We start from the raw sequence: 24306 nt of genomic DNA on the forward strand, positions 1-24306 counted from the left end.
CCCTTTCTCTTTTAAAACTAAACGCAATAACTAAACTCTTTATCCCAGTTTTTTCCAAGATTAACTTCAAAAGTAAATACAAGAAGTCTGAACGCGATAAAGTAATCTCCCAGCTAGACGTTAACGTTTATTTACCGAACCTTGATACTAACGGTAGGTTAAGATAAGGGCTGTTTCTATTTTTGGAAAAGCTATTTTTTTTCTTGTACATGGTGTTTGGACAGTCTGCGTTGGCTTGATAAGGGAGTGAGAAGATTGTTTGTTTTGCTTCTTTTTGTATTGGTCCAGATATATCAAATGTGTTGATATTGAAGAAGTTATTGAGGCAGTATTTATTTATTTTAAGTTCTAATGACAAAACTGTACGAGAGTATCTTCACGAAGATACTCTACAGTTAACATCTTTGGCTCAAAGTCAAATTATTTATTTCATTTAGACCTTTTCAAGCACTTACAAACGTTAAAAGTATAAATAAGTTTGATTCTATTTGTCTAGTTGCTGTTTAGCAAAGGACACTTCTCAGAGGGTTCTTCAGTATTTTTTTTTCTAATAATACTTTGTTTTACCGTACTAACATAAACCCTTGAAGCAGACATTACTTTCATGATGTACAAGATTACAAAAGAAACTTTCTTAAATATCACATTGTACCCAACACTAAGTAACAACACAATACAACGACAGTCAACTAAGCATTTCATTCTACAAAATCCTCACAACAAAAGACTTCAATAAATATCCTCTTAAACGGACAAAGGAGAAACCAACACCTAGTTGCAACAGAACACGGCTCCCAATATGTCATGATACACGACACAAACCATCTAAATCAACGTTTGTAAACACGAAAAACATGGACCGATATTAAATTCCTAGCTGTGAAATATTGCCCGGGGCAGCGGTTTAAAATTGCCCACAGGGATGGGCAATGTAGAATGCCCACGCGATGTTTCAATTATGGAAGCCATAGCTGAAAAGTCAATCCGCACGAAATTGACCGTTCGAAGTTCGAATAACCGTTTTTTGTTTATTTATAAATGGAATTTGGTTGCAAGTTTCGGTTATGGAATCCTGCAGTGGAATGGACTATGTTTTGAATGTGGAATATTTTTTTACCTTTTTTATTATTACACTTTTTTTATTATATCCAATTATCTTGTATGTCTCTACCAGACCTCGGGACTATAGAGTCCCGGATTTTTGGGAGGCGAACGTGGGGCCGAAGCCAACACGCTGAAGCCCTTTTGAGACAACTTTAATGAAATGGTGACACAAAACCGACGATTATCCCTGTACACACTATAGAAATGTACCCAAGGACAATCCCCGGTTCTGTGCTAAACTATTGCTAACTATGGATGAAAACTACTTGGGCTATTGTGATGGGATGCTAGTGGACTAGGAATGGGGAAACTACGGGAACTATGGCACCTGCCGATAACAATGTAATAAATACACGTAAAAATGGCAGGTGGAGACTCGCCAAATCATTTACTGGGCCCCCGGGAATCAGTCGCTAAATCGCAACAAGGGGGCAACAGGTACATGAGCGGCTGAAGGGTGAGGATACCTCGGCGGACTTTAAACGCAGATCACGCGCTCCCTGTGGGTCCAGCATCACCGGCCCACTCGCCACTTACCACGAGGCACCTACCCTCCGAGCGGGCTGCTAACCCTACTCTAGCGACTCCACTCTGACCGGCCGGTGAAGGCAAGCCAAGAGGCGGGAGACCTATCCCCCGTCATGCTTCACTCCGGCAAGCCGGAGATGGGGGACAGTATACTCTCCCTGGAGCACTCGGATATATAGCCCCGCGGGGTCGCTACTCCCCGTCATCCGCCTCAGATGCCCTGCGGGGCTTATTATATTATTTTTATGGTTTTACATACAATATAGTAATTAGAAATAATGTAGGCAATCTTCTATATATGAATACTAAAATGAATCCCGATATCAACCATCACGCTTGAATGAAAACTGAAAATTAGAGGGGAGGTAGCTTAGACCCATTAGAAGGATATAGGTTTTTGTCACCATCACGGCACAGGAAGCAGTTATCTCAGGACGCGGGTGAAACCGCAGGCGGAAGCTAGTTCTTTTATATAAGTGACGTTTCGTGATAAACAACAGGATATATCGTACCTATCTATTGTTGTACATAATAATTTATATTCAATGAATATAATTATGTTGATTTCCATATCATTACGATCTCAAACATTCACGCATCACGGAAATTCCTTGAATACCACAGTCATAAGTTTAGTCCTATCATTGTAAAATATTATATGAAAAACCAAATGAAAAAGTTCTTTTAAAATTCAATTTAGCTCAACGTTTGCGATCAAATGCAAAAAGGCAGGATGTCCGGTCACGTTTATCGGACGGACATCATTTATTACCGGTTTAAAAATGGAACGTTTCCATCTTAGAGTGGCAACCCTAACGGCACGTGCTGTTGGTTGTTCAGTGAAGTATGGTTTGGTTATTTCGATGTACTTATGTAGGTTTTTTTAAATGTTGCTAGTGAGATAAATGGGTCTATGTTGTTAATTTTTACTTGCTTTCAATAATGGTATTTCATTCTACTAATCATTTGCCTACCCTTTTCCCAAGTATTTTAGGTTCGGCTAACAGTCATAATAGAATACAACTGAGAACCAGTGTTTTACATGGAGCGACTGTGTATCTGACCTCTACAATCTAGTTACCAGGGCAACCCAATACCCGATGGTAAGATTGATGGTCTACCTGATGCTAATAAATACACGAAAGAAAAGTTTTCATATGTAATTAATATGTTCTGAAACATTGTTAATTAATTAAACACAACTGTAAATGACAACCCTAAATCGAAGGTTGCACCGGCTGAACACTTGCTTGCAAAATAAAGTGCACATGTGTAGGTACGTATAACCGGGTTATGTTGTACCAGGCACGCGGTTTGATGTCATAATTTTAAGCTTAGCTGCTACACTGATATATTTTGTAGTGAAAATGTTACATTGTCATGTATAGTGGATTAATTAATAAATGATGGTTTTGTATAGTGCCTTTTTGGTTGCTGTATATTAGTTGCAGGATAAAATAATATTTTGCTTTACAGAATACATGCTATCTGTTTAAGACTTTTGGCTAGCTGTAAAAGTGGCTTGACTTTAGAATTATCAGAAAAGTCACCTGTGCATTATGTTTGTCTTTGACACTTTTTTTACATAAGGTATAAATAAATAAATACTATTTATATTATTTACACATCCTTGCGAATACAAACATAATGTAGTTTAACACAATTTTCTCTTCCACGTACCAATAAATCGCCATTTTTAAGTGCATCTAGCAGCCCTGACAGTCCTTGCAACGTGCACTTCCGTGCAGAATAAAGTGCCCTGTATTGTGATCATATGTCCCCGATATCCGGTTTAGTTTGCCCTAGATACGTGGCTTGCGAGTGTTGTGGCGTTTTATTTCCTAACCAGATTGTTTTGCACGTAAGTGTAACATAGTATTTGTAGTTCGGAAGAAGATAATGAGTTTAGTTTCTGATAGCTTTTGCAAATGCTTAATCGTGTATAGTTTGGTATTGAGTTTTTTTTAGTATGACTACTTTGACTTTAAGGTTATTTAAAAAATGTAAAATAATGTTGAGTCTTTTTCGCTCTCGCTTTCAATTAAGTTAGTATTCGTTAATTTTTTTATTCAAATATTTTCTCTAGAAAATTATTTAAATGAACTTAAAAATTATCCTAAAAAATAGCTCCTAATCCCAAACTACTACTTAAACACACTAACCAAAAATAAAATTCCCACTCAACTGTTTTTCTAAGGCTCAAGTTCACCGACAACTTAAACGTCCGTTTTTAGGGTTCCGAACCTCAAAAGGAAAAAAACGGAACCCTTATAGGATCACTTTGTTGTCCGTCTGTCTGTCTGTCTGTCTGTCTGTCTGTCTGTCTGTCTGTCTGTCTGTCTGTCTGTCAAGACCCTTTATCTCAAGAACGCGTGGACGTATCAAGCTGAAATTCACATGAAATACTCAGGTCTATTGTCCCTTTAAGCTGTGAAAATATCAAACTTCTAAGCCAAGCCAATCAAAAGATACAGCCGATTATGTCGATATTTTCAACAAATTTTCGACACTCGCAAAGGAATCAAAACCTACAGGATACTTCCCGTAAACTCAGAGTCTTGAAATTTGGCATGAAGCATTGTCATATAATGCAAATATAGGAAAAATTACGAAAATCTCATTTTTTTAGTTAAATAATGTAAAAAAAATATTTTAATAAAATGAAACTTACTACCTTATTTCTCACAAACGAATAAAGGTATCAGATTGAAATTTATACCAAATACCTAGGTCTATTGTCCCTTTAGGCAGTGAAAAAATCAAACTTCTAAGTTAACGCGATCAAAAGATACAGTAGTTATACCGACACCTTTGACGAATTTCCGTCACACGCTAGGGAATCAAAACCTACAAGGTACTTCCCGTGAACTCAGAATCTTGAAATTCGGCAAGATGCACCGTTATATAGTACAGATAAAGGAAAAATTGCGAAAATGATAAATTTGAAGTTACATAAAATATTAAAGTATTATCAAATCAAATCAAATACATATTTTCCTCATTTCAATAGGGAATTTAAACGACCAAGTTTGACGGATTTGAGAAAACATTTCTTTTTAGTAAAAGAGTATACTCGCCGTTTATTTCCATTGTCATCAGGTCAGGATCTGATGATGGAAATCCTGAGAAATCGAGGGCAACTATCAGAAATTGTAGGCATGCATAGGATTAAAACTTGATTCTCAGATGTATGTCTGGTGATACTATCAAACAGTGAAGGTTTAGAGCTTACCTGATGATGGAGACGTGAGAAAGTCGAGAGAACTCCTCAACGGTATGTTTTAGTAACGTCGTGTTTGGGCTTATATTATTCGTATTGACGAGAACTTTTCACAAAAGTTTAAAATAAAAACTTTTTACAAAAAAAAAAAACAACTTCTAAAACAACAAGAAAACTGTTTATATGCCTCGGTCTAGATCTCGGTGGTTAAATAAATATAGATGCATTCTCTAGACACCGACTTCTAGACCGATGCACCTATCATCTTTTTAATTTCTTTCTTGCTTTTGTTTTCTTGTTGCTATTTTATATGTTTGAAGTTGGATTTGTTTGTAAAATGCTACAAAATAAAATAAAGCCGATTTTATAAAACAAAGAAAAGGACAGAATTACACTTTTGTCAAGGCTCTAGAAACGTAAAGCCAGCAGCCCCGAATCCTACACTCTAGCAGTCGTTGTTACAATTCGACAGTTACAAGTCGTCAGGCAGTTTCGAAAAAAACCTGAAACTGGGGCTCGATAGGTGATTAATCCCTCAAAAATAAAAGATCCCATTAGTACTGAATTCTCATCACCTAAAATAAAATAAGCTCCAACACAAGGTTACGTTATAAATTGTAAAGGAGTTCCCATAACTATATCTGATCTTTGCAGATCGATCCCACAATGGCAGTCAAACTTATCTATGTGGAAAGTCTTCGCCAATACGAATAAAATAAGCCCAAACACGTGGTAGTTGCAACATACCGTTCAGGAGTTCCCTCGACTCTCTGTAGTCTCCATTATCAAATCAGCTAAAAACCTTCACTGTTTACCAGTACCCTCAAAAATACACTCACATGTCTGGTTTTGACTCGATGCGTGCCTACAATATTCAAGAGTTGCCCTCGATTTCTCAGGGTTTCCAGATCCTGGTCAGTTCTCATCAGATCCTGGTCATCCGAATTGACATCCTGCTTCTTTATGAAAAGTCTTTAACAATAAAAACTAGCATTGCAACCTGTACAATCCTCTGAAACTGCTTGTCTTTTATATTTTTCAAACGATCCTGGACATTCGTCTCCATGGAATTTTGATAAAATATTTATATTCAAAGAAACGTCATACCATTCTCCACGATTTAAAACTACTTTGATTCATGTCCGCCAGTTTTTACAAAATGGGTCAGATATGCTCCATGACCTTAATTAGCTATTTTCAATCAGATTTCTGAATGATGACTACAAAATGTTGTATATAAATAACTTTAATAAAATAACTTTTACAAGGTACTGGCCTACTATTTTAGTTATATTATAAAATAAAAAATATTAATAACTATGATTGTTCTAAACTGAACGGTTGGCGCGAGACTCACTTTTTATCTATACAGGATTTGTTCGGAACCCTCGGTGCGCGAGTCCGACTCGCACTTGGCCGGTTTATTCTTCAAAAAGCTAACTGAAAATTGAATGTAAAAATTCGTAATAAACAGTTGTTTTAAGAAAACTGACGTTTATATTGTCTGTGTACTTGGGCCTAAGTAAAAGTTAGTTAACTAATATAATTAGCGCGGTTCTCTTCAGGGAGTCCAGACTTTATTTCTTCATTTACAGTTAACAGTATTTAAAGTCTCTCTATATTTAAACTTGGCATATTGTTCTGGAAGTTTCCTTTAGTTTTAGAACTTTGGGAACTGTCAATGGTGTTTCTTGTTTTGAGTGGAAATGTGTAACTAGTTTTCGCTAGCGGTTTTACGTGCGTCTTGATATTACTTCGCGCACCTGAATAAGAAATAACCTGTATACTTTCTCAGTTACCAAATTCCGTTTAAATCGGTTCAGTATTTTTGGCGTACAATCTCGACCGACGAGAGTGTTTCGTTGGATTTATGTTGTTTATCAAAATGAAAATTAGGTGCTGTTGAATTGACTATGGAAGTACATTGTGCCTAGCGTGAAGTCAATATAGTAGCTGATTTCGATGCAACTAATTAATTTTTCGAGAACCGTATGGCGTCCATTTATAAACGTGTTTTTAAGGAACAAAATAAATTCAAAACTGAACCCTAAAATAAAGAAATATGTTCAGATAGTGGTCCAAATTCCCATAAATAAACTTGATGGTACATTTAACGATAGCATGGGTCACATTGTGTCCCAACACATAGATGTGCGTGTATTTACGCGACCCCCGGGGCATGGCTGACAATTTTATGATGCCCATCACTAGGAAATAAATTGGATTTCAGCCAAAACTATCGGTTTTTGCAACGTATTTTTGCAAGTATGGTAGTTTTTTAATGAACTTCTAAAAAGAGGTTCTCAATTTAGCAGCTTTTTATCCGACTGCAAGAGAAGAGTTCTTTGCACTTGCTTTTTTGTCGTCGATTTGCCTTCGTTGAATAGATAATTTATAAGAATATTTTTATGTAGGTATAATTTAGTCTTTATGTAAATGATGCAGTTTCCACAGCTGAACAAATAGATTATTTTTCATACTTATGTAGGTATGTTCATTATGGGTATTGTTCATTACGAGTAAATGTTTACCCATTGTAAATAAATACTACTGTTAAGTTTAACAGATGTCCTTGTTAAATGTCATCAGAATGCCACCAGTTACTAAGTTAAAGCAAGAACTGCTATTGAACATAATATCTGAGATTCAATTCTCAAGGCTTTTGTATGACATAAGACAACTTAGATCTAATGTAGTTGTTCCTAGTCTTATAAATTAGAACTCATATTGTTAAAACAATGACTTTCAAGTTTCCATTATTGTTCACAGGAAAGTTATAAAGCTCGTCGGCGCGCATCCTTTGCTTGCTTCAGAGACGGTCTCTGACATTCTCACACTGTGACCACTGGCCGATGGCCACGCGTGACATGTAACTTTCGCTTGCAACTGAAGGGAAGCTTTACAATATTCCTATAGGGAACTGAAATCAGAACGTCTCTCCAACAAAATGACTAACAAAACACGAAATAAATCTCTTGAAAATCCAATGTTTTGTGTTCAGAATCAACATCGCGGTTGTCCCGGCCTTGTGAAATAATTAACAGTTTTATTGCACTATTTCCAAGATAAAGAATAGCTTTTGTCACGCCTACTGTTTTTTAGTAAGCGTGATGATGAATCAGTAGGCCATTTGGTAATTGATTTATGAAAATGCTATGGCCTATTTAGTAGGAGTAGTTTTGTTTTGAATAGGGGCGCGAGTCTCGATTTTCAAGATATCGATAATTAGAAATCTTTTCGGAAAATAATCTTTATTTGATCTATTTTATTGGTTAAATTGGCTCTTTGGAACACAATGTTTTGAATAAATCTATGGAAGTCCAGGGGCCCGATTCTCCTAAAGTTAATAATGTCAAAATCGAATAGAAATCGAATCGCAATATGATCGCAGTAGCAGTTTTAACCATATCGGGCATTCTGCTACTAATAAAAGACCAACCGTATTCGATTGACATTTGATTGGTGTGCGATTGGTCTGCTATTTAGGTGATTTTGGTCTATACGGTAGTTTGCTTTACAATCATATTGCAATCGTAAATCATTTGCAGACAAAATGATTCATTATTGAATGACAGAAAAGGATAAAAACGTTTATTTTAAAGAAAAAATAGCGGAAAGCCACATACGCTTCAATCGTAATCGAGTCGGATTGGATCTCAGTCGAATCGAGTCGAACGTGAATCGTATGCCGCTTAAGTAAAATTCGGAGAATCGGGCCCCAGGTTCATTAAATAGATAAGGATGTAAAATTGAATGTTTTAACTGTCAATCTCAAAGGGCATTCAATAATAAAACTTTTTTAAGGTTCAAGTTTATTCTATAGTTTGACATACAATACGCTTTTTGATTACAAATCGCGTGATACCAGGAAATCAAACCCCATACTTTGTCTATGAAAACGAGCTTGCGAAGTCATGCATAATAAATACTAATAAATCAATAAGAAATAACAAAATCCTGGATTAACGCTGTCAGTATAATGACACAAACAATTTGTCACATTAAGAATATTATCCCTTCCTCCCACTTATTAGGAGAAATAATTTGAATCATCACTCTCAAGAGCAATTTACTTTTTGATATATCAACAGTTATTTTTATTCAGTTTTTATTTATGCTGTTTTATTTTGTATTTTGTGGATTTTAATGGTTTTTGCATTCCTTATGTGTTATTTATAGTTCCTTTATGCTGAAATCCCGGTGAAAAAATGTGTGAGATTTGTATTATGTGAAAGGGTTAATGACCTTTCTTAGGGGTGATTTCATATGGTGTAATTTAGTGATTAATGAAACTTAAAAAAATAAAATCTTACTAAACTAAAATCGTATGTGTTGTTTTCCTCAATTGTGCTCTCGTCAAATAACTTACCGAGTATGTTCTACATATAATTACTGATAAACAGTCAAAATGTATGTCTAAATAAATCAACATTGAAAAATTGATCAAATAACTGTATTTAGAGTCGCGACATTACTATTTTTTGTAAATTACTTCTGTTTGTATTTGGTAGAATAAGGTTCTGTTTATTGATTAAAATATACGATTCGATTTTCACACCAACCGACACGTGACTACGATAACACAATTCTTTGATTTCATTCACACATTCCTGGACGCGGAATTAATACCAAGAAAATTAATTATTTCTATACTATTCTTACCATAATTGAATACTTGAACAATAGTGCGAAAAATTGTAGGTATGTTCACACTTATTTTTCCACAAAAGAAAAACAAGTTTTCTTTGGAAAAAGTTGAGTGATATTCTTTGAAATCCCGACTTTCAATTAAGAACTGAATTTATTCCGTTGCTAGGCCTCATCTATAGGCCGATTTAAAATCTATTTATACTAACCTATATTCTACCGATTGTCTGTAACTCGCGTTCCTGAGTTTGTGTTTAAAAATAGACGGATAACTATTCGGGATTAATTGGTACGGATTTTATAAGCGTAAATTGCTATTGAATACATATGCTTTATGTTTTCATAGGAAAATACTTGATAAGATAAATATCAATGATAATATAGTATAAATATAGTATAGTGTAGTATATAGTATAGTGTAAATATAGTAAATATAGTATAGTAGATAAATATAGTATAAATGGGTCCGTTTTATTTTAAATGCCAACAATTTTGTGTTCTCACAGTCACAATAAAAATGAAAAGTAAATCTTTTCCTTTTTTCATTTTCCGTATTTTTTTGAATCTACTAAAAATGCATGATTTCAATTAACTCCCGAGCAAGTAGATGTAACTCTAGCTAGACCTACTTTATAATGTTAATTCCCACATTATATTTAAAAAAAAAACCTCGTAAAACCATAGACGTCTACTATACGTAGATAATTTGGCAAAACTTCGCAATAAAACGTATAGTAAATAACGCGAATATTTTTTTTCAAACATTTCTCTACGCCTTGCCAAGAGTGAGTTGTCTCTAATCTGTTTTATGATTGTATGTTTATTTGTACTAGTTTGTAATTTATCATTTTTTATACCTAGTTATTTTACATTACATTGATATGGAAGTTAAAATATTGATGGTTTTAATTCTGTTTGGTTGAAGGTTATGTTGTATAATATGTTTCGTTTGGGATATTAGGTTAGGATATTATCATTATCGTAAGTGCAAAATCACTATGCATATTTGGAATAATGCAATATTTGGATTATTTAAAACACTTTAAAGTCTTTATATTTTATCCAAAGTCAGGTCAGATAATATTATCCATTTATAATAAGTTTTCTTTGCATATCATATACTCTACACTAAATAAAATAGAAGTGTCTGTTTCTACTATCAAGTGCCCGTGTACCAAGCTGCCACAAAAGAAAAAAATAAATATCATTTGTTTTCAAAAGTAGAGTGAAGGGGTTTTCTACGATGCCCTATTTATATGTTGTCTATGTGATAAAGTTACCTTCAAATAAATAGCTGAAGGCAATAAAACCGGCATGCAATCACTCGATTTGTGGTTCACATGTTTATTTAAAATGATTTATAGTATAGATTCGTGATTAAATGTTTATATTGTGTGTAGTGATAATAACTGGCAGTGGAAATGCATTAGTTTTACAAGGTTAGTTATTTAATAACTAATATTATTGTTTGCATTTGCATGCTTTTACCAGTGGTGTGTTTAAAAGAATATAAAGATGGATAAAAAGTTGGTCTAGCTTGTATAAAGCGATTTTAGTTATATTACAAAGATTTTTTAATTGTTGATTTGTAGTCCAAGCTAGGGGTGGTGATGGTGGTGGGTGTCCAAAACTACTGAACTATTTTTTTTATTTTGTGACTAGCTAGACCATATGCGTGTCAAAGGCTACCTTTATTTTTTCGGGTACATAGAAATCTTATCTCAAAGAATCACTATAAAAAGTCAATTTCCTTCCCCATATTTATTTTCTTCACTATGTAAGTGATAATATTTCTAATATTCTTCATTCACACATATTAACAAACATCAACAGCCGTGAACACCATTAACGCTTCGTAAATAACAATTACGAACTCCAACCTCTAATTATTACAAACTGTTTTAACTTACCTTACCTTAATATTAGTAAAACTATTACAACGTACAGGTTAGTAATATTATTGGGTTCTGAACAATCGTTTGTTATGTTATGATGGTTTGTTTTGACAGGAAATCGAAGGGTTCAGAGTAGTTTCTACGGAATATTGGTAAACACATAGGTATTGGAGCTTCACGCCAATCTTAATGGCGTCTCGCTACTAACTTCCGAGCACAGGGTTCGTATGTGGTCCTTATAATCGCACACCTAAACAGACACCACAGATTGCTAGAGCGGCAGAATTGTTTGGCAAGATATGTGCCTACATGTAGATTTTGACACAGATGTGAGTTTCGCAGTGAGTTGTTAAATAACAGAAGCTTATTACTTAAAAATCTTCATCGTTCAAATAAAGCCAGAGAACCAACATTAATTTTCCCTAATTTACCTCAAGGACGGCTATTTTTAGACCAATTTAATATTAGCATAAAATGTTAATTTCCAAGTAAAGTTTGCAGACGTCGTAAAAAGTATTTCATAATAAAGACAGTGGATTTAAGAAGGCAATTAGCATTTTTGAAACACCAAATGACAGTTGGTCTTAAAGTATGGAAGATATTTAATCCAAGGGCAGCGGTAAAAAATTAAGTAGATGCGTGTTTTTTAATATTTTTTTCAACTCAAGAAATATCTTGTAATGACTAAGTTTAAGTGTCTCATGTGCGTTAAATGGAAACTTGCAATACCTTTTGAGGTCGTAACTACATCATCATCATCATCATCATCAGCCTATCGCAGTCCACTGCTGGACATAGGCCTCTCCAAGTGCACGCTACTGAGATCGATTTTCAGCTTCTCGCATCCAGCTCCACCGTGGTTACGGCGGGACAGGGGGTGCGAAGAATCTCCGGGTTACGGGAGGCCACCAAACACAACTGACTCTTGCGACGTACAACGGCCGCACGCTACGGCTTGACTCGTAACTACATATATCTAAGTAATTTACAATTTGGGTTATTTGAACAACAACTACATACTATGAACAAACGTCGTCATCATCAGCATTTTTATCGTCCCACTCCTGGGCTGCGGCCTCCTCTCAAATTGGCGTTAGGATTGAGCGTTAATCACCATCTTTGCTCAATGCGGGTTGGTATTTTATACAGAGTTAACTATATTATTTTAAACCGAAAACATTCAAAATGCTTTCATAAAGTTATACATAGCGTTTTTTATTCTATTCAAAAAAAGTATGATGCTAAATGAAATCTCATAAACTGCTAAATAAACTCGATATTGCGGAGAATATTACTTTCTCCCTATAACGTGTAAGATATCGTTTATCGTGCTGCATTTATTTCACATTTATTCAGCTTCTTTATTAAAATTCTTATATCATACTGATCTGATATATCGTCAAATAATGCTTATTTACTTTTGAAAGTTGAAAATGAAAAGAATATTGATGTTATATACCTCATATTATAAGTTTAGATCACCTTTTATTACGAGTGTTCAGGCTGGTTGGAGACCAAATTGAATATAAAAGAAAGCTTGCATTTTAGCATTATATCTTTGCCAATTTTTTTAAAACTTGAGATGCAAAAACACTTTTCTTGTACTCTCTAAAATAATTTATTAGAATACGCATTCACTCGCTTGGTTTAAAAGTGCTTAATTAAACTATATCTTAATACGTGCATAACGTTAAAACTTAAACGAAACTTTTCTACGTAATTACAACAAACTTGTTAGACAGACGAATTAATTAAAGAAACATTATAAAACTTAGTATTCATAAATTGAAATGAATGTCATATTTTGTATCTCAGCATAATATTTCTGAAATTTCAGCAGTCTAGTCACGTTTACAAGTTTTATTTAGTTGTGTTACATTGAATTTTTGTGCATGGGAGAAATATCAACGAACCTATAAATCGAAGCGATGTTACTTAGGGTTGACACACTAAACACACGTGGCCTTACTACAAAAACTTTAACAACTGTTTTACACTTGTCTAAAAAAAATGTGGCTCCAAAATGAACCTTATGTCAACGTCATAATTTGACATTTATTTAGACAAGTCTTAAACTGACGTTAAAAAGTTTTTGTGGTAAGACGGAAAGTGTCCTTTCAATCTTTGGCATTTATAACAGGTAATAGTCACTGTAATGTCTGCAAGCATCACGGAGGAGGAAAGACTAGCGGAGATGCCCTAAAGCAGGTAGGTCACGCGCCTTCAGGTAGGTCAAATACGTCACGACTACGTCACGGCAGGCGTGGCTGGACACCGCCCATATACCGTCCTTCACATCAAACTGACATCTTGTCATAGCTGTATTTTTACCACAATTTCAACAGATTTTATTTGTTACTCGATTAAAACGATGAAATGCGCTATAATTAATTGTAGAAATTATTTAGGATCCAAACTCAAACATACCGATAGGATAACATTTCACGTGTAAGTAATATTTTAGCTTTTAAACATATTTTTTGCTAGAGACATCTGTCGTCGAATAGCTGCATTTCTAGAACTTCTAAGTGAATTCGTATTATTTTCGTATCAATCTGGTATCATTGTATATTATTGGTATCAATTTTTGCCTTAAAAACAGCTTAATTTTTCATTGCATCCTACAAGCTTTTTTATAGATTATTAATAAACCAAAACATAGTCGGGATTAAATAATATTATTATAACGCGATAAAATCCGTAAAAGTAGTTTTATTTAAAAAACATATAATATCATGGAAATTTAAAATTATAAAAACACCATCTTTCGGTAAGTAGTCGATTTAATATTTGAAGTAAAATTGTGTTCATCAAGACAGAAAGACCCGTTACAAAATTAAGTGCTACCAGACACAGGAAATTCAATCACAAATTCTTTAAAAAGATCTTATTTAAAATCAGCATATTATCTTAAAAATAATCATAACTCTTACTATGTATTTTTTTTTTGTTTTATCTAAGAAAAACAAAAAGCTAAAAAAGTAATTTTGTAAGAAGATTTCTCGATATATGTGAATATGAATTTTTTTTAAGGTGGATGAACATTGAACAAGGATTTTCCTGTCTATCGCTATATAGAAGGAATATTATTCAGTTAAAATATATAGGTAGGTACTGTGTTATTTTGAATATAAGATGTGACTAAGATTTATTTATATTCATCATCAGCAATGTTTTACATGGTTAAATCTCTCTTCCCGTACATACTTTTTGAATGTACCTTTACTCAGAGCAACATCCGACACACATAAAGTCCGCCATTTAGTGGATGCGCCGTTATGATACAGTTGTGAAAACTCTAACTTGATAAACACTTTCCAATTTTAATTCCCATTTTTCTTGGCGAATTTCATAATATGGCAACATCGATATCAATAACAACAGTCATCATCAGCACGGTTCTAGAACAAATAGAACAAAGTTTCGTGCTTGTGACGCCATAGTGGCTAGTAGACGAACTAACACAATGACATAAGTTGATACTTAAATTACACCATGCGGGTATTTTAGACCCGTGGTGAATAAAAATGATTTTTAATTGAGTCTCCGTTTAATGATTCCTAGTAGAATTATACCTAAGTATTTCAATTATGGGGGTGTAAAGAAATTGTTGTGGGGCAAGTTCTCGGCACAAGATAATACTTATATGAGTATTATGGGAGTTGTGGTTGTAGAATTAAAGGCACCTTTGTAGTTATGTGGATTTATTGTATCTTCACAGTGTTTACAAAAGTTATACTTTGCACATTAATAATGTAACTACAATCCTACAGTGAGAGTTAAGAAGGACACGTGGTATCGCAACTTAGTCTCCCTAGACACACTCTTAAAGACTGCTAGGCTATCGAATAAGAGGGTGCTTACTGAATACGAGTGGACTGCGGGGCTATCGCACTCGGATCCGTCTAGTTAGCGAATGAATCTGGTAGGCCTCCGCTGGCCTTTATATAGTCGCCGCGACCGTTGTTGTCATTGCTGTCGAAGACTCGGTGACACGTTGTTTGTATGTGTGCGTGAGCGGGCGGTGATGCGTCATTGTATTGAGTTGTTTACTTGGTGTATTATTTTTAAAACTTGTTTATCTCTCTTTTTCTTCGTTCATTTCAAATGAATGCTTCTTCAAACTTTCCAATTCAATTACTATTTTTAAAGATTTATTAAGTTTGAGTATTAACTTTACTTTTTAGTATGTCACTAGTGGTCAAAGTTAATTTAGGGTTAGATTTTAATTATCCTATTCCACACTAGATGGATTTACAAAAATGGGTGGCTTCCCATAAAAGGCGTATAAGGGTGGAGCACGGTCGGAGCCAGTAACGTTCCTCGTCCCCCGCTCACCCGAATTTTGGCGCGCTGCTTTCTTAGGAGATTTTACGTTAGGGCACCTCCGCTAGTCTTTCCTCCTCCGTGGCAAGCATACACTCCTTCCTTCACAATAAGTGAATAGCCATAATATATTTATAAACTGTAGTCAGTTTTTGATCTGCACGTAGTTTTGACAGCAGTTCAAAGCTGTTTACTAAACATGTCGGGAGTCGCTGTATGTGTGACTTGCAAAGGATATGACGTATTAGTTTTGACAGATTCTCTCAGTAGTTCACGACTTGTTGAGAGATAATTATTTATTCATGTACGCTTGCAGTTCGTGATTTGAGCTTTGTAGTGTTAGGATAAATTAAGATTTTATTGAATTAAGCTTTATCCTGATTTTGTTTTGAATAAAGCATAATCATCTACGAGATTTAGTTTGTTTGTTTGTTTTCCTTGAACCCGCTAATCTCGGTAACCACTGCACCGATAAGATTTTTTCCGTGTTAGGCAGCGCATTGAGGAAAGATGGCTATAGGATACTTTTTATCCGGGTGCGTGAAGTAGGGCCCACGGTACGCAAGTGACTTTTTTACCACTCAGATTTGACTGTTATTCTTAAAAAACCAGACCAGGGAAGTTCGTGTTGTGGCAACCCTAAACCATGTGCATAAATAAAGAAACCTTTTCACTCTCTAGGGATTGATAGTAATTCGTCTGGATGTTATATATGTATGCATGGGCTGATTATATGTTTGTTTATGTTAAGCCTATGTATCGTAGTGATTGGAGCTTTGTTTTATGGCGGCGAATAATTTGTGGGGGTCTGTTGGAACGCGGGGCTAAGTAACGGGTAGATCGATCGTAAGGTTAGGCAAGCCTTTGCGGATTCGTGGACAGGTGTCATAATGAGTTCCTTCGTGTTTCTGAAGGCTCAATGAATTGGCGTGTCCCCTCTATCAGTTTACCATCTATGGCAGTCTTTACGGGTAGTTGAAAGTCTGTCAACCAGTTTGGGAGAATGGTATCGGGTTGCTCAAATGACTGAGGAGGGCATAGGCAGTCGTACATTTGTACTCAGCTTCATCCGTTTAGACTGGAAGTCGACCCCAGCACAGTAATGAAAAAGCTAGGAAGATGATATTCTGCTCTGGAATATAGAAGTTATTCTAATTATTGTCGACGTGATAAATGACTTGCAAAGTGTTTGTCCGTCTTCTTTATATACTATAATTATATAATTATGCATTAATAATTATGAAACAACTCATTATTGTTGAATAAAAAAATAATGAAAAGAAATCATAAAACACTTGAAAATAATTTACACCCTATTCTTTCCTTCCTTTATACTGCCACCAAAAATATGTTAATGGCAGGACAAATGTACTTCATTAATATTAATAAACATTACAATTAAAATCTTCCTTCAAAGAGGCACTCTGAGTCTCATTAGGGCTCTAGACTCTCGCGAAATTTTATCATAATTTCTTATTCAGAATCTTGTCTCTCCACTTCTATCGTGAAGTTGCCGAAAAAGCGGAAATTTTAGGGTACCTATTTTTGGGGTTTTTGTCCTTTTTGATGTCTATAGAGTTGCTACGTCTATTCAGGAACAGAGGTTCCTTTGTATTTACGTGTCTTGCAAATGTTTTTATTCTTGGTAAGTCCTCATTATTTATACCTACAGTACCTACTAGCTTTTGTTTTCATTCACTTTCCAAAGAGACTTCACTAAGTTCTAAACTCCTTCATTTAATAGAATCGGCTTAGCCGTTCTTGAGTTAGAAATAGTGTCACTAACACAACCTTTTTATGCGTAGTAGAAGTGGTAACATTCCAGATAGCTTTACAGGGATAGAACAATTACTACACAATTAACACTTGCAAAATTAAGCTAGATCCATTAAGAAACCAACCGAAAAAGAACAAAATATACCTCTAATTGTCAAACGTGCCTTGGACTCATTCCAGCCGACCTTTTTGCACTCAACAGCAAGCACACCACTACATATCAAAAAGTCTATAAAACTAAAAATACAAGCTACGTACAATAACATAGGGGTCGAAAAACCACCCATTTACCTCACCGAAATTGACCTCAAAAGGTGAAAAAGAGAAGAAGAAAACCAGCCAAGTGCGACTCAGATTCGCACACAGAGGGTTCCGTTCCATAAAACGGCCATTAAAATCACATTTTGTAGTGTGGGACCAGAAGAACATTTATTTTGTTTATTGACACATTTTTTTGTTAAAGCAGCAACAATAATAAATATTTACATCATCTTTGATAATTTCATCTAACTATCAAGATTCATGAGATACGGCCTAGTGACAGACGAACAGCGAACTCATAATAAAAGTGTCCCATTTTTCCCTTTGGGTGCGGAATCCTAAAAACCGTATTGTTACCCTTTGATCTATAAAGGTCGCGTCTCATTCAGTGTAGTCCTAAGTAAATATAGACATAATAGGTAAAATATTCTTAAAAGCGAACTGTAGGCTTGAAACTGTTTGTTCTTTTTTGAACAGTGAAAGGAACGTGCAGAGAGATGAAATTATTTTGTCTGTCTGTTGAAGGACGTTGAAGCGAAGAATGTGGTGCTGATTTCACTATACTACTATTAATATCATCGCGTTGGTCATGTTTCAATTTTAAAATTCACTTTTAACTTTTATGTTACGCTGTTTCACACATCATCTATATTATCTACCTTCGTACCTAAATATACATATATAACCTAGCCCCACGGTTTTATCAACGTCCCGGGAGAAGAGCTTTCCGCAACCGGTAAAAAGTAGCGTTTTCGTTTTCAAACTCTGTACCGTATACCAAAAAAAATATATATCCCTTCAAAAGTTTTGGTGTGAAAGCGCGACAGATATTATGTATCTCCATTATAGCGTGGATATGTAATAAATTAGAAAAGGCACCCAGAACGATTAATTCTGCCGGACAACACTTAAAATACACTTAAAGGTCATTATTACAAAGCGAGAAAATCGCTCTTTAGCCTCAGAAACAGTATTGGCAAAGGAGATTGAACAGACCAAGTATTTGCTAAGTCTAAGGGACATGGCACATTACAGCGGCACCGCAATAGCACGGCTCCACACCAGCATTTAAGTTGTCATTCAATTTAGAGCATTAAATCGTGTATATTATAATATATTTCGTAATGTCAATATGAAAAAGCCAACGGCGAGCAGTCAGCGCGTTTGCCGCTTCCACACAACTCGACTCGCCGCCCGCGTGCTGTAAGCGAGCGGACCTCATGCGTACAGCGCGCTGATGGCGTGCTAATTACGCGCCGACTCCGAGCCGGCAGTGAAACAACGTCATTGCGTCGTGTTCAATCATAACTGTCTTAAAATAATATTGAGTTTGCGGTGACAGCAAGCTCACACCTCGCGGCCGGCGCGCGGACGGCGCGCGGTCGGCGAGCTGGCACCTTGCGGACAACGCGTTGTTAGCGCGCTGGCAGCTAGCCGTAGTCTAAATTCGAGGCGACGCCGTGCTGCAGCCGTGCTGTTGCGGTGCTGCTATAATGTGCCATGACCCTTACTCAACATACGGGTTCCTTGAAGTTAAGAGCTCAAACGATACTTCGATTTTTTTTCTCAATATTTGTTAGCACCATGCCAGTTAGCTTTGCATTTCTGTATATGACGCGTAACCCTTTCCCGATGATGTTTTGTTCACACTTTCCGACTACAGTAAAGTCACCAGCCAACTTCGGATTAGCAAAGCTTATCAATCAGATGCAAGGAAAACGCTTACTTTAGAAAAGTAAAGTTAGATAGTGTGGATTAGGACCCATGAACACTCATCGGTAATAAATTCGTTTACAGTAATGAATGCCCGCCAAAAATATAGCAGTCAACTAAATAAACTGTCTATCTCATACACTAAATCACAAAAGAATTCAAAATATTTTACAACCGGACGGTTAAAAAACAACAACAAAATCCATTCCTTCCTAACACTTTGTTATAACAAAAAACAATAGAGTATTTAACTGGTATTTTAACTGTAAACAAGAGTGAATGATTGACACGGACGGAGCAATATGCTGAATGCAACCGCTTTACGATTTAACTAAATCACTGCAGTTTATCCGGCTGGAAAATACCGATGTTCGGTTTTTTTGTGTGTGTTACGGTTTTCAATTGTGGCTTTTGTGTAGTGTTTTTGATTTAGTACAACCGGTTTCTAAGGGGGAACTTCTAGAATAGTCTATGTTACTCGGAGGTAGTCTAGCTTCTTAACAGTGAAAGAATTGTGGAAATCGGTTCGGTAGTTTCGGAGCCTTAGCTAACTAAACAACAAATGTATCCTCTGTATTGTATTGGTATGTATTATTGTTTTGTAATGATTGACTAGGTATAATGTTCTTTCCTTTTAATTAGTACCTCATATTACGTATAATTAAAACAATTTATTGATGAACAAAAAAGTGTTTCGAGCAATGTAGGTACGTTTACTAAACTTAAGGAATTACTGAACTGTTGCCAAATTCTAACTCTTCCAAAGTGTGAGATTCCTAGCTAAACAACATGAAAATACATAGACAGACTGATCTAAAGTTTCCATTAAACCCATAGTAAAGAAAGATAAAAATCAAGGTAAATAAGGGGAAGCTTTTAAAAAAACGTTAAAATGTAACAATAAGGTAGTCAAAGCGAAATAATAAAAGGACAATGAAAGAAGAAAATGCCGCCGGAATATATTTATGGATTATCATCATTATTCAAAAGGCAAAGAATTTATCAGGATTCAAAATTTTTTGCTTTGTGTTACAATTTCAATTTAAAAGATGCTGGAGGTAAGGTTCAATGACCTATTTTTTTCACGGGTTTCTGCAATGTTATGGCATAAAATAAATGGTGAATAAGGTTTATGGTGTGAAGAAGTATAGTTGAGGAAAATGGTGATAAGATTTTGATGGCAGGTATGGAATGTGTGTGAATAAATGTCAGCAAAGCGCTTTTACACAAGTGGATGTTCCGTACATCGAAAAGTTGATCGTACGTGCGTATAAACGCCGAGTGCAATGTGTCGCACGTTTAAAAATCGACCGTTAATACGCGCGACAAATCCGCTTGTCTGAGACCGCTCTAAATGTCAATATCTTTAAGTTCTCTTCTTGACATCGTGTTAGTGTTATGGTATCTCGCATTTTGAAACATAGCCTGAAACAACGTAAAACACCTTACCTATTAACGTGTTTTTTGTTTCTGTCTACCAATCTCTGACACATCAGCAACATACATTTTATAATAGATACCTATCAGGATGCTACAGATTTCTTCGACATGTACTAGAGGTCATTCAATAATCACGCTATCACAAGATAAGCGGATTGGTGACCGAACTATAATACCATTAGTTCAGGTGAATAGTGTGTCCGTTCCTCAACTAATCCTCTAATCGCTTCTTATGACGCCTGCCTTGATTGTCTGGGCTAGATTCTGGGTAGTGTGGATTTCTAGATGTTGATTTTGAAGTTTGGTAATATGTGTTTCGTGAATTGATTATGGCGTCTTTTGTAAAATTTATTTCATAATAATCATAATCACCACCCCTTTATTGTCCCACTGCAGCATGATTTTTTTCTTCGCGGAAAAAGCTGAACGGATTTGGATGAAACCGACAGTAACGGGAAGTAGTTCTCATAGAAAGTGGGTCAAACCGTGGTAGTTAATTATAATTAGCAATTACTTCCAAATTGCGTTTTGCACTCAGTCTTACTATAAGCTTTAAGTCTTAATATTTGTATCCCCCAACACAAACATTTCATCTCACCCTTTCACCATCAATTTATTTCTACCAATTAATCCTAAAATACCAAAATACCTTCATTAAAACAGGCTATTGTCATTCGATACCCCCTAATAAGATTACGTAGTTACCAATAACATCTTAGTATGTTTTGAACGCGAATTCTCAGGATCGTTTTGTTTGACAAAACACCAATTAGTTCCCTGTAAGCAAACCTAATATGTAAAATAAGCAATTGTGTAACGACAGTAAATAGAACGGTAATTTGACCGACGAATTTGTGGAGAAAATTGTTCATTAAAGTCGCTGAAATAGATTTGCCGTCTCGTCACCAAATAGTTATTTATCTTTATGCACAAACGAAAATTATTAACTAATACTGGCGGTATTTCTAAATCGATACTTCCTTCTAACTTTCAGGAAAATTGTGTAGATACTCCTTTTATGGGCCCATGCATATCGCGTTTTTAAAGAGTGCGCTTTTACCCTGTTGTTATCCATTGTAATGTCCAAAGTTCTTCAAAGTTCTTCAAATTTTTTGTCAAAAGTATTAATTTTATGTAACTTTATGTCCAGTTACCTAATACAACAAATTAATAAAAATACTTGTCCAAAAGGTAAACCAACTATCACCACAATTTGCTACAGATTTGAATTGCAAAATAAATAGGGCGCCAAGACATAACATTTAGGTTTAATTCTTTAATAAAATATTTATTTTAGTTAGAATCCTAAACCTACGCAATGAACTAGTGTTGAATACATCGTGCGGTAAGTGCTACTATAAATAAATAATATGACAACCAGTTGAAACACATATAAAACGATTACGGAAACGCGTCCACGCCAACAGATGAGCAAAAACTTAGAGCAAGTAAACAACTGGAACCGCCAAGAACACAAATCTCAGGCCGCGGAACAGCACATCAAATAATGATTGCTCAATCATGCTTTTTCGATCACATGATTATGAACGCACAAGCATTAACTTTACGCACACATGCACAGCGAGTATGGCCGGCGACCGCGGTCTCCTAATTTTGCCAGAGTTGAATGCACTGCTATGCGTCTCCAGTTGGTGGAATGATCCAAGAGCAAAAATAATAGCGATCCGATGAAATATTGCTATATCGTTTTTATTTCACTTCAGAAAATCGTTGAGAGATGTACAACGTATTTCAAAACTAACGCATGCGTTGAAAGATACGGGGTGTTTCACCTTTATATAGCATTTATATAGAATTCTAGGTAGCTTGTGGTATCACAAAGGATTGTGTGGAAATATTATACGTAAAATAAAAAAATAAAACAAGCTACAATCGCTTGCAGGATCAGACCTATCTCACTCACTTATTTTATTTCTTTCTAAACAGTAACAATCCTCAATTATTGACCTCATTTGTCAATTAATAGTATTGTCGCATTATAAGATTATAACATGCACATGATTTGCCGTGAAATTACAGGATATCATCAAATTACATATATCAGAATAAAACCAAAAATATACCTTTAAAAATATCAATAACGTGAATAAATGTATCAAAAAAGGTGGTTTAACAAGTTTGTGTTACGAGTTCTAGAGTGGAGACCACGCCTCGGCAAACGTAGTGTAGGACGTCCTCAGGCACGGTGGAGTGATGACTTGCGCAAGACGGCTGGCAGGAGCTGGATGCGAGAAGCCGAAAATAGATCTCAGTGGCGTGCACTTGGAGAGGCCTATGTCCAGCAGTGGACTGCGATAGGCTGATGATGATGAACAAGTTTAATCGTTCATTATTCAACCATTGAAACATTAAATATTATTACAACATTTTCACAGTAAAACGCTGAAAATTCACAATAAATAAATTGGTGCACGCCAAAATGTTATTCGGACAATCATAATTGTAGGCGAAATTTTAAGGTAACAACTTACTGTGATTGCAGTTTAATTGCGTTAATTACGCTACATTAATGACGATTAATTCGTCAGATAAAACTTTTTATGCAAATATGTTAACTGTATTTTATTGGTTACAGGGTGAATTTATGTTCGTGTTGGTAACTGATAAGATTTTAGTATGGTTGTGTGGTATTTATTTGCGTTTGAATGCCCTTGATTTTAGAGTAATAGATAGTTGTGTAATTTGTAGAGATGATTATAGCCTGTAACTTTTTGTTTTCGACTTACCTACCTGCAACATGCTTAAATTGTCTTATGAACGAAAAAGGCATTATTTGAATTTCACGACCAAGAACCCTTTTCGAAACCTTAAGTCATAAGCTGGTCTTTCAAACATGAACAATACATTTCTTCTTAAAGTACCTTCAATAATTGACTAAACAAAAGGTAGCAAGTATCAATAGGTTTCCATAATGATTTTCCGGAAAATTCGGCCTTTTCCTGTGTTCTTTGAAATCCTTAGGGAATTCTTTCACGCGCCAAATACATTAAAGTTTAGAACTTAGCATGAAATAAAGTGCTTTTCAAGAGTTTTCATATGACATAAGTTTCACCGCTGTTACACATTCTAAAATATTTGGCTACTATTTTTAAATAAAAAAAAGCATGTTTCCGCTAGAATTGAATTTGACTGCCATAGAATAAAATAAAGATCTATTCAAGGGCTTTCAAAATGCCATAGGTTGCTTCTTGGTTGCCTACATAATTTGCAATGGCGGACTTAACGCCTTGGGCGTTCTCCGACAGCCTACCTTTAGGTGGTGGAGAGAAAGCGTTGATAGGCAAAGAAATATAAAAATACAATATAAAACATATACCTAGTTATATTAAAAAATACCCTGTATGTTTATCCCTGTTGAGAAATTAGTAAAATATG

General features: G+C 35.3%; 1 protein-coding gene and 1 long non-coding RNA gene across 6 annotated transcripts in view; both read left to right on the forward strand.

The window, feature by feature from the left end:
- The window catches only part of LOC124643126 (heterogeneous nuclear ribonucleoprotein L-like), a 441770-nt gene that overhangs the window by 85225 nt on the left and 332239 nt on the right, over positions 1 to 24306 (forward strand). The window lies entirely within an intron of this gene.
- On the forward strand, positions 3328 to 7839 carry LOC124643130. The gene is made up of 2 exons (XR_006985876.1): positions 3328 to 3493; positions 7622 to 7839. It is a non-coding gene; the product is annotated as an uncharacterized LOC124643130 (long non-coding RNA).

The sequence above is a fragment of the Helicoverpa zea genome, chromosome 26 (assembly GCF_022581195.2).
Source record: "Helicoverpa zea isolate HzStark_Cry1AcR chromosome 26, ilHelZeax1.1, whole genome shotgun sequence".
Classification (NCBI taxonomy): Eukaryota; Metazoa; Arthropoda; class Insecta; order Lepidoptera; family Noctuidae; genus Helicoverpa; species Helicoverpa zea.